Genomic DNA, 12,661 nt, shown 5'->3' on the forward strand with positions numbered 1-12,661 from the left:
CAGTATTTGTCCTTTCTTTTATCACAATGCCTTTGAGTTTTGGAAGTGTCTTTTTACCAGAAGCTTCAGATTTAGATGTGACTTTCTCTTATTTAAGTCTGGCTTCTTCTTCCATTAAACTCTCCAAGTCCATTCCTGGATTTTCCTGAAGAAATAACTGTCTTGACATTTCTTCATCAAGATCTAAAATTCATCAGAACTTATCCTTTTACCAATAGCAGAACTAATTCTTTTCCCAGTATCAGAACTTGTCCTGTGACTTGTGATTTCAGCTTTTCTTGATGAGAAACCTCTACCTTGACTATGACCTTTACCCATTCCAAAGTTTCCTTGATCATCCTTTTCATCATCCTTCCCCTTCAGTGTCTTATCAGTTTTGCATTTGGACTTAATTACTTTCTTCCCCTTTTTGGCATCAGCAGGTAATAGAAGAGAGACAATCAATTCCACTGAGGCTTGGATTTCATTAAGTTGAGATTGCTGAGAAGCTTGATTTTTCAGAATATCATCAATATGAGCTTGTTGGTTCTCTTGAGTCTTCTCAATATAAGCAACTCTGTCAAAGGTAGGTTGGAAGAACTTTTTCTTGTCAATCTTCTGAACTTGTTCTTGCTTCATTAATTCTTCCCGTAAGTGATGTAACTCTGCATGAGTAGTTGAATGGAGACCTTGTAAATGTTTAGTACTCAATGCAGTGACCCTAAGCTGTGTTTTGAAATCATCAGTATTTAACATTTCATCAGCTTTAGTCAAGTGCTCAGCCAGATGCTGTGCAGTTGGAGCACAGGTAACTGAGTTCCATTCCTTAGTCCACTCCTGTCCTGCAGGAGTTTCACTCCAAGGCACTGGTGCTTCTCTTGTAACAAACTTCTTAACAAGTTCAGATTTAAGAACAGTTTGTTGAGGGGCATGTCCTGAAGGACCTACTTCATCAGCATCTGCATTTGGAAGCATCACCAGTATCTCCAGCATGTGCAGCATCAGAACTTACAGAGTCAGTATCTTCTGATAAAACAACAGTATGAGTAGCAATTGAGGCTTCAGCAGCATCCTCTAATTGCTGATCTGGTTCCAAGTTCTGATCAACAGCCATATCCTGATGCTCACCTATATTCTGATCATCAGCATCTAGAGGCAGAGAAGGTGTAGTAGATAATTCTGGAGTTTGAACAGCATCAGTAACATGTGTTGTTGATGAATTAGTTGTTGTTGGAGCTTCTAAGTAAATTACTTCAGGCACAACCAAGGTCTGGATATCGATATCAGCACTTGTGCCTGTATTAACAGGAGATACAGTCTTAGGAGACACAGATGGTGTGTTGGCCTTTTCAGTAGCAGCTTCCTTAGTTAGAGTTAATGGAGAAGCAATGGCTTTAGCAGATTCTGGTTCTTGTGAGATCAGAGATTCCTGATCTCCTTCCTTAGCTGCTGCTTCCTCATTATCTGAAACTGGCCTTTTTGCCCTCTGTTTCTTGTACCTCTTTGAAGATATGGATTCCTTTGGAGTTTCAGCAATAGTCATTCTTCTAAGTCTTTTGAGAAGCCTAGATCCCCCAATTACAGAATCCTTCTGAGAAGGAACTTTCTCAGCTTCTTTGTCAACAGGTTCTGATGTAGAAACCTGTTCCTCACTGTTAGATTCATCTCTCAAAACAATCCTCCTTCTCTTCTGAGGTGTTTGGGAAACTGTCTTTGTCCTCTTAGCCTTGGAAGATGAAGGCTTCACAGGAGGTGCTGAGGATGAAGGTTGAACTGTCTGTGAAGTGGAGAGATATGATTTGAGATATTGTCTGAGGGTAGGTTGAGCAGAATGAGTGGTATGTGCTGATGATTGTGGTGGTGTTTGAGATGTGGTGGTTGTTTGGACATCAGGATAAACAGATCTGTAGTTATCAGGATCAGCATTTACTAAGATCTGTTTTACAGACTGAGGATTCTGTAAAGATCTAACCACTTGTTTCTTAGTGTCAACATTTACCAGGTCATTAAAGTATCGTTTTGCAACTTTGAAAGGTGGAGTTAAGGTACTGGCTAACTGAGGTTCATCAGTACAAAAAGTATATATAAGCTGACAGAATCTAGCAAAGTAGACAACATTCCTATCCTCTGTCATCCTATCCCCAATAAAACCTATCACAACAGTTGCAAAATCAAAATGAGTTTGGTTAATGATAGCATACCCGATGTGCTGACTCATTATAGGGATGGCATCAAAATTTGAACACTTATTCCCAAAAGCTTTAGTGATGCAGTCAAAGAAGAAGCTCCATACCCTCCTGATATGAGCCCGTTTCAACTGCCCAAGCTTTGCCAAACTCTGCTCATACCCTAAATTGGCCATTAGCTCCTGAAGTGCTGATTCCTCTGGGGTTGAAAAAGTACATTCTTCTGGTAGATGTAGGGCCTTGCGAATTGTACCAGGAGTTACCACATGTGTAGAATCATCCACTTCGAAAACAATACTAGGGGTACTATGTTGACCACCATTATCAAAGTTTCCAGTCCTCCAAAATCTCAGAACTTGTTAGCTTGAAAAGCTTGAAGGTTGGGTAAACGCATACCCGATTTCACTGTGTGCAAGAAGATCTTGCACAATATGTAACTCAGACGGAGCTTCAGCATTATCAAGAATTGCAGCATAGTTATTTGGAACAAATTTAGCTCCATCAATGATCAAATCCTTAGGTGCCATGAAAATAATCGAGATTTAAGAGTGCCTGTTTGGTGTTTGATAAAATGTCTAAATGAAAAACCAACGTCAGGAGTAGAAAGTGAGTAAAAGAAAATAGAGAGATAAGGTATAAAAGTGAATAAAAGATTAGAAAATCCTCTATCTGTCTTACTTATACTTTTTTTTGTAAAAAAAAATGTAACCGTTGGACACCTGTCAGACATGCAGTAATAATGAATAGTTAATGGGCACGGGAAAACAGTAATCATTACTTACCCACTTGCAGTTTTTCAAGAAAAAACCGTTCCACTTACCCAGTAATTCCATTAATCAAGGTAAGTCAGTTTTAATTCAAAATTGAAACTGTTCCCACTTAGTTAATTATTTTTCACTGCTACACCAATATTCTGAAAAAAAAATCGAGTGAGAATGACCAAAATAAATCAAAGGAACAAGTACTGATAACGTAAAATCAGAACTTAATTTAAATTTAAATTATAATGGTCATCAGAATATGAATATTTATCAGGATTTATCAATGCATTTCAGAACGTCTCAGAGACAAGAACTTGCAAAAAAAAAAGAAATTTCATTAATATATTGAGAGAATACATTCATGAAATTTAACTTACATCAGAACTTTTACAAGATTGTCCTAAGCTGCTAAACCTAACATCAACAGCCTTAGTCCTAGCTCAAGAAGCAGGGCAAGGCTGACGATGAAGAAAAACAGGAAGAAGAAAATAAATCATTTCTTCTTCCTACTCTCGAAAAACAGAATAGCGAGTCGTATGATTCGCTCTTGCTGGCGGAGAGCTTCCAGCCTTTCCTCCTCCAATCGCTCCAGATGGCGATGGTAGTCCATGTAGAAGAACAGGAGGTGGGTGAGTACCTCCTGGGGAACTGAGTCCCATATCTCATCAGGAATGGCAGTGACGTGCCATTCATGCTGCCAGGCTTCACAGCTCAGCTCCATGTTAAATGTTTCATAGTTCAAAAACATATTATAATTGACCATGGTGTTTTTGATATAAAGAGTATGAAGATGAGTTTGTGATAAAAAGGTGATGTGAAGACTGATGTGAAGTGGTTGTTTTTATAGGCAAAAGAATGCCAGGAGACGCAAGGAATTTAATGTTGACAGGTAGAATTAATTCTACCTCGTCTCCCCAGACTTGGAAAAAGAAAAATAGTCATTGGAAAGGTAAAACATGGTTTAATGCGCACAAGTAGCAAGTAAAAATGACTGTGCATGTACGAGTACCACTATCCCTAAATATAGTGACTGTTAATCTTCCATTTCAACATATTCTGGTTTAAACTGAGACTGTTTTTAAATTTTATCCACAAATAAGTCAAGTAAAGAATCAGAATTTAATATCAGGACTTAGACTTATATCAGAACTTAACAGTCATCAGAACATGATTTCTTAACTCGAAAAATGAATGCCTATCTTAGTAAGTCTTCACACAAATTCTGATATAGATTCTTCAGAACTTAATCATCAGAACGTGCAATCAGAACTTGTCCTCAGAATTTGTGCAACGTGACACAGAAACTATTCATCTAAAATAACATAGATCACCACAGTAATTTTCATCATTCATATGGAGTGTTTAGTGTGTGCATAAAGCTAAATATCAGACAAAGAGTAAAGTCTGATTCACTTCAGTACATCTTAGAAATAAGGCATAACTAAAACTTTACTAAAAACCTGTCATTATTCTGAAACCTACTATTGAATAAGTTCATGCTTGAGTCCACCTCAACTATTTTGTGCTAATTTTGTGCATCTTTTTAAATTCCATTTTACAGTGGCTTCTCAGTGTAAGTGAGTTACGACTGCTTATTAGAATTTATACTATTATCAGAGTATTTCTCCAGTAATCATAGAGTGTGAAAAGTCACCAAGAAAATATTTTGCTTTTCTGATGCATATTTACTTAATACCAGCAATGCACTTGGGTCGTTCCTTCCACATTTGTACTCTAGATCTCAAAGGAGTACCTGAATTTTAATACTTGATTCTTTTTCTTTTTCTTTTTCTTTTGATAAGTGAGGTTTATCAGCACTTAGTACGTCCAAACATATTTATTAGCATCAGAACTCAACAGATGAGAAGCAATATTCTAGTTTGTGACTTAGTAATAAGATAGACAAAGTAAACTCAACTAAGCTCAATATCAGAATTTGCTTGTGTCAATAGATTTCCACAAAAATAATTACTTCTAACATGGGATCCCTTGTTTATTGAAGACTACTAGGTCAGCATCTAGCACATGCATCCTCATAGGATCGAATAGTTACATAAACAGACATATCATTTTCAGAGTTTAGAAACTTATATCAGACAACAGTCAGTACTTAAGCAAATTTTTCAATTAAGAACAGAATACACAAAGAGAGTAAATTCTTTAAATACTGATCATAAAATCTGATGCATCAGAACAAAACTAAGCAGATTTAGAGAAAGAACCTGAAACCATTCCAAGTTCATTTACCAATCTTGTAAAAGTAGCTTCACACAATGGTTTTGTGAAGATATCTGCTAGTTGTTGATCTGTTGGAACAAAGTGCAATTCCACTGTACCTTCATCCACATATTCCCTGATGAAGTGGTACTTGATGCTGATGTGCTTTGTCATAGAGTGTTGAACTGGATTACCTGTCATAGCAATAGCACTTTGATTATCACAGTAAATAGGGATTTTGAAATATGTTAACCCATAATCCAGTAACTGATTCTTCATCCAAAGAATCTGTGCACAACAGCTTCCTGCAGCAATATACTCTGCTTCTGCAGTTGATGTGGAAATTGACTTTTGTTTCTTGCTAAACCAAGAAACCAATCTGCCTCCAAGAAATTGGCAGCTTCCACTTGTGCTTTTCCTGTCAATTTTGCAACCTGCAAAATCTGCATCTGAGTAACCTATTAGTTTAAAATCTGATTCTCTGGGATACCACAATCTCAGATCAGTTGTTCCCTTAAGATACTTGAAAATTCTTTTCACAACTGTTAAGTGAGGTTCTCTTGGATCTTCTTAAAATCTTGCACAAAGACAGGTAGCATACATGATAGAGTAAAGAGCCAATCATACCTCTGTAATCAGTTATATCTACTGATTTACCAGTATCCTTGTCCAGTTTTGTTGCAGTGGCAATGGGAGTGGATGCACTTGTACAATCTTGCATTCCAAATTTCTTTAGCAAGTTTCTGGTGTACTTAGTTTGACAAATAAAAGTGTCTTCTTCATTCTGCTTGACTTGAAGGCCCAGAAAATAGCTAAGTTCCCCCATCATACTCATCTGATACCTTGACTGCATCAGTTTGGCAAACTTTTTGCAAAGTCTGTCATTTGTAGACCCAAAAATGATATCATCAACATAAATCTGGACCAGAAGTAAGTCATTTCCATGGTTGAGGTAGAACAGTGTTTTGTCTATAGTTCCTCTGTTAAATCCATTTTCCAGAAGAAACTGAGCTAAAGTCTCATACCATGCTCTAGGAGCTTGCTTAAGTCCATAAAGTGCTTTATCAAGCATGTAGACATAATCTGGATGTTTGGAATCTACAAAGCCTGGAGGTTGTTCAACATATACTTCTTCCTCCAATTCTCCATTGAGAAAAGCACTTTTCACATCCATTTGAAAGACAGTAAACTTTTTGTGAGCAGCATAAGCCAAAAATATCCTTATGGCTTCTAACCTAGCAACTGGTGCAAATGTTTCATCATAATCAATTACCTCCTGTTGAGAATATCCTTTTGCAACCAACCTTGCCTTATTCCTTGTAATTATGCCATCACTGTCAGTTTTGTTTCTGAATACCCACTTTGTACCAACAACAGATCTATTCTTTGGTCTTGGTACTAGGGTCCAGACTTTATTTCTTTCAAATTCATTTAACTCTTCCTGCATTGCTTGCACCCAATCAGCATCTTGAAGAGCTTCTTCCACTTTCTTTGGCTCAGTCTGAGAAAGAAAAGAATTATAAAGACATTCATTTGAAGTACCTGTTCTAGTTTTGAAACCTGCATCAGGATTTCCAATTATCAAATCAGGTGTATATGATTTAGTCCACTTTCTTGCAGATGGAAGGTTTTCTCTAGAATTGGATGCTCCTCCATGATCCATGCTGTCTTCATTTTCATTTTCTGATGCTCCCCCTGAAACTATGCTCTCTGAGTTGGATTCTTCAGAATTTAGATTTTAAGAACTATCAGAACTTGGCTTATCAGAACTTGACAAATCAGAACTTGAAGAGCCGGATGTATGTTCTGATGCTTCTTTAGATGTGGTAAGATCTTGAGTATTCTCCCCCTGCATAGGTGCATCTTCCTTTGGCGTAGTCACCACAGTTTCAATAACATCAGAGTTTAATCCATCAGAGTTTGCAGTATCAGGACTTAGATTGTCAGGATTATCAGTATAAGAATTTGAGTCTTTATTTTCAAATTTCAGCTGATCATGATCAATAAAATCTTCAAGTCCAGTAATCTTCTTGTCATCAAAAGAGACATTGATAGATTCCATGACCACTCTTTTTCTCAAGTTATAGACTCTGAAGGCTTTTGTGGAAAGTGGATATCCAATAAAAATTCCTTCATCAGCTTTTAAATCAAATTTAGATAGCTGTTCAGGATGAGTCTTAAGAACAAAACATTTGCATCCAAATACATGAAAATACTTCAGATTTGGCTTCTTTTTCTTCACCATCTCATATGGTGTCTTTCCTTGCTTGTTGATAAGTGTTGCATTCTGAGTAAAATAAGCAGTCTGCACAGCTTCAGCCCAGAAATAGGTTGGAAGCTTTGCTTCTTCAAGCATTGTACGTGCAGCTTCAATGAGAGTTCTATTCTTCCTTTCAACAACTCCATTTTGCTGTGGAGTTCCAGGAGCAGAGAATTCCTGCTTAATTCCATGGTTTTTGCAGAACTCTTCCATTTTCAAATTCTTGAACTCAGTGCCATTATCACTCCTTATTATCTTCACAGAATCTTTGACCAATTTATCCAATTGTTTGACATGATTAATCAAGATAGATGCAGTTTCACTTTTTGTGTGCAAGAAATACACCCATGTGTATATGGTGAACTCATCCACTATGACCATAGCATATTTCTTCTTTGCAATAGACATGACATTTACTGGACCAAATAGATCAACATGTAGTAGGTGATAAGGCTCAAGAATTGATGATTCAGTCTTGTTCTTGAATGAAGATTTTCTCTGTTTGGCCTTCTGACAGGAATCACAGAGGCCATCAGGAGCAAATACTGACTTTGGCAGTCCTCTCACAAGATCTTTCTTGACCAAGTCATTTATATTGTAGAAATTTAAATAAGAGAGTTTCTTGTGCCACTTCCAGCTTTCTTCAATTGATGCTCTACTTATTAGACAGATTGCAGAACCATCAGTACTTGTTGAAAGCTTAGCTTCATAAATGTTACCACGCCTGTATCATTTCAGAACAACTTTGCCTGTAGATTTACTCACAACTTCACAGTGTTCTTCAAAGAAATCAACATGATAACCTCTGTCACATATTTGACTTATACTCAGCAGATTGTGTTTAAGTTCTGAGACCAGAGCTACTTCTTTAATGATGATATTCCCAAGACTGATATTGCCATATCCCAATGTTTTTCCAATGTTGCCATCTCCATAAGAAACACTTGGGCTGCTTTCTCCACAGAGTCTGATAGCAGGGCTTTATTTCCATCCATATGTCCTGAACATCCACTGTCCAGAACTAGGATATTTTTCCAGTTGCCCTGTAATCACAAAGACCACTAATGATTAGTTTTAAGGACACAGACTTGCTTGGATCCTTTGGCCTTATCAAGTTTGTTAACATTTGCAGCGGATTTAGCATCAGAGTTTATGTTAACATTTTTCTTATCAGAACTTACACTATCAGACTTTGAATCAAAATTACACTAGAAGGAACAATGGAAAGTTTCTTTAAAGAAGGTTTTATTTGATAATAATCATAGTACAAACTATGATATTCCTTACAAGTATAAATGGAATGCCATAAAATACCACAATGAAAACAAGGATTTTGTGGCTTATATCTATCAGACTAACTCTTAACTCCTGACTTTGAAGGTAAGGAGTTTATATTCTTATTATTCCTGCAAAAAGAGGCCAGATGGTTAGAACTTCCACAGTTATGACATGTTTTCCTAGGAGCTTTAGGAACAGGCTTATAATCATTGCTTTTATTCACACCTTCCTTTCCATTCCTATTTTTCCTAGGTGATTTTACCTTGTTTGCGTTCTTAACATCTTTCAGCTTATGCTTAAGCTGCTTCTTAGTCATTAAACCTATGTTTACTTCACCTGTCTTTTCTTGTTTAAGTTTGTCAGAAGTTAATCCCTCTTTAACTTCTGATTTCTCATTATCAGACTTTACAGTTATAAACTTAACAGGTTTTAACTTTGGTTTTTGCTTAACAACAGGCTTAATTTCTACAGTTCCTTTATCATTCTTATCCTCTCCATAACCTAAGCCCTCTTTCCAATTTTCACTATTTAGCAAATTTTGAGTTGTTCTGCCAGAGTTAGTCCAAGTCCTGATAATCTCTCTTTCTTTTTCTAACTCAGTTTTTAGAGATTCATTCATTTTTAGCACTTCATCCCTAACATAAAAAGCATCATCTCTATCCTTCTGAGTTCGATGGAACATAACTAACTCTTTTTCTAAGAAATCATTTCTTTTCTTAAAAGCAAGATTTTCAGAAGTTAATCTTTTACATGTTAAAGTTTGATCTCTATAACTAACAAACATGGTTTTAAGATATCTTCTCAACTCATTAATATCATCAGTATGAAAAGCATAAGTAGTCTGAGGTACCTTTGATTCAGCAGCTTCAGAACTGCTTTCAGCACTTGCTTTATCAACATTTGCCATCAAAGCATAATTCTCCTCACTTTCAGAGTCTGAGGTGTCTGTCCAGCTTTTCTTCTTTGTGACAAGAGCCTTGCCTTTGTCACTCTTCACTTTCTTGCAATCAGGAGATATGTGGCCTTTCTCACCACAGTTATAGCATTTAACATTGGTGTAATCTCCTCTGTCAGACTTTCCTCCTCTGCCCTCAGATCTTCTGAAATTCATCTTATCAGAACTTGTGCCTTTCCTGGAAAACTTCTTTCCCTTCCTGAACTTCCTGTATGCAATCTTTGTGATCCCTTTCACCATAAGAGCACACAGCTTCATCATCTCCTCATCAGCATTAGTCTCAGGCAAGCTTTCAGAATCTGAGTCATCATCACTTTCAGAACTTGATGACTCAGTATCAGACTTTATGAAAAGAGCTTTACCCTTGTCTTTCCTTGAGGTAGCTACCTTGGGGGATTCTTCATCAGCCTTAAGAGCAAATGTCCTTGACTTTCCTCCTTTCCTCTTGCTTCTTTGTTCCATCTCAAGTTCATGAGTCTTGAGCATTCCATAAATTTCATCAAGAGTTGTTTCATCAAGATTGTAGTTGTCTCTTATTGTTGTTGCCTTCAAATCCCAGCATTCAGGAAGAGCTAACAGGAATTTAAGGTTTGAATCTTCAAGATCATACTCCTTATTAACCAGTGACAAATCATTCAAGAGTTTGACAAATCTATCATATAAATCAGTCAATGACTCATTAGCCTTTGAGTCAAAGTGTTCATACTCTTGAGTGAGTATTGTCTTCCTGTTCTTCTTAATTGTATCAGTTCCCTGACACCTTATTTCCAGAGCATCCCATATCTCCTTTGCATTCTTGCAGTTAATTACCCTGTTTGACATTACATTATCAATGGCACTATGCAGTAAGTGTCGTACCTTAGCATCCTTAGCAATTGATGCGATATCTTCAGCAGTATAATCACTCTTCTCCTTTGGTACAGTCTTTGTTGCTTCACCTTCAACTGCAACTGCGAGCTTGGTTGGTTTGTGAGGTCCTTCTTTGATTCTATCAAGATATTCTGGATCTGTAGCTTCCAGAAACATGGTCATCCTCACCTTCCATATGGCATATTCAGATGGTGTAATAACCCCAATTTTTGGAATTTTTTGAAACCCTTATGAATAGTGATTTTGCTGATTATGCTGAATAAGAAAACTTTTCATACCACACTATGTAGGGGTTCTTTTATTGATCTTCTGAGATATTATTAGTACTCTATGTGGTATATAAGTGTATGTAAAGATCGTCAGAATCCAAATCCGGAAACTTTGATTTTTCCCAAAAATCCACCAGATGCCGAAGGAAGTGAGTATAAGGTAACATGATAAAAATGATTTAAATTCAAGGATTTTAAGAGAGGATCATAAATAGAATATAAAATATTGAGAAAGGTTTAAGGGAAGCCCAAGTAATAAGATCCCGGATATGATCCCTCGAACGATAAACGCGAACGAAAGTTAAGCGAACCGTAAAATAAATAAGCGACCAAGAGACAAGCTTGTACAAGAAGCCAATGATTGTGACATCATCAAACCACAAGACAGACATTTGGCAAATGGATGACATAAGAAAGGTGACATAAGCATGACAAGTGAGATTGTTTTGTTGGTTGATTTGTAGCCAAACATTATTTACCATGGTAAATTCTAAACTAACCAAGCTAACAAAACACCACACAAATACACCAAGCAAGCAAAAAAAATCATTTCCTTTCTTTTCTTCATGAAGCTCTCGGCTTCTTTCTTTGATAAAGGGAAGTCCAAGCTCCTCCACTTGCTAATTTACAAGGTAATTATCCTAGCTTCTCCTAGTTAAGTTACATACTTCCTAGGAATCTTAGCTTCAAAATCCTTTCCTAGCATTTCCTATAAATCATTTAAGAAGATGGTGAATAGTACTTTCTTGAAATTAATTTTTGTGTTCTTGATTTCTTTGAAAGATCAAGCTTATAGGAGGTTAGATTAAGGCTTCCATGGGCATTCCAAGGATCTTTCATGGATTAAAAGCTTCAAGGAAGGTATAACTCTTCATGATCTTAGTCTTAAGTTTTGTTGTTTGGATTTCCTAATATTTAGATGATGGGTTAGTGTAATGGGTGTGTAATCATGTTTAGAGCTTTGTTTAGTAAGTGGTTTTGTTGATTTTGGAGTTTGGAGTGATACTTGTTGGATTTAAAGTTCTTGGCCACATTTTTGACTTGGTTTAGATGAATAAGTTGAGATATTGAGTTATGGTTGAATGATATAGTATTGTGGTTGAATGATGGTGGAATGGTGATGATTGTGGGTTGTTTGTGAATTGAATTGGAGTTGTACGAAATTGGTAATCGCGTAAACATAGCTGTCGTAATGTCCGATTATCCTAGACTGTTTTTGTTCATAACATCAGGACCCGAGAACTCACTGTTAGGTTTTGACCATTGCCATGATTAGATAGATCATGTTACGAGCTTCGTTTTAAAATGTGGTTCGTTTGAATCCGATGTACGGTTTAGGAGAAACGACCGTTTTAAGTAACGGCATTTCGCGACCGAACCATTACCCCTCGCCTTACTTTGAAACCTTGGTTAAGGACTTTAAATGACTAACTGGGGTATGAAACAATTATGTTAAGTGGATTAGGTAGTTGGTAACGTACTCGCGAAAGAATCGCTTTAAAATTCTTAATGGTTAATTTATTAAAAATGGTGGAGCCGAGGGTACTCGAGCGACGTAAGTGAATCATTAAGCGCAAAAGAAAATGTTAGGTATCAATTGGTTAAAGTCTAGTTTCTTAAGCGACCGGGGTTTAATTCCTTAAGCGACCGGGGTTTAATTCCGACTTATGTTGTTGTTCATAGGTTATCGGACCCTTTCTAAGCTTAAGTCTATCCGGGAGCACTCAGGCAAGTTTTCTACCCGTTATACTGTTGTTGTGATGTATATATGTATATGCATTATCTTGTGATAAGTGCATGATTGTTATTAGCAAATCTTGCGATATATTGGAGCATGCTGATATGGTATATATGCATGTCTGTTTCGTAATCTTGATATCTAATTG

The sequence above is a fragment of the Apium graveolens genome, chromosome 2 (assembly GCF_009905375.1).
Source record: "Apium graveolens cultivar Ventura chromosome 2, ASM990537v1, whole genome shotgun sequence".
NCBI classification, from domain to species: domain Eukaryota; kingdom Viridiplantae; phylum Streptophyta; class Magnoliopsida; order Apiales; family Apiaceae; genus Apium; species Apium graveolens.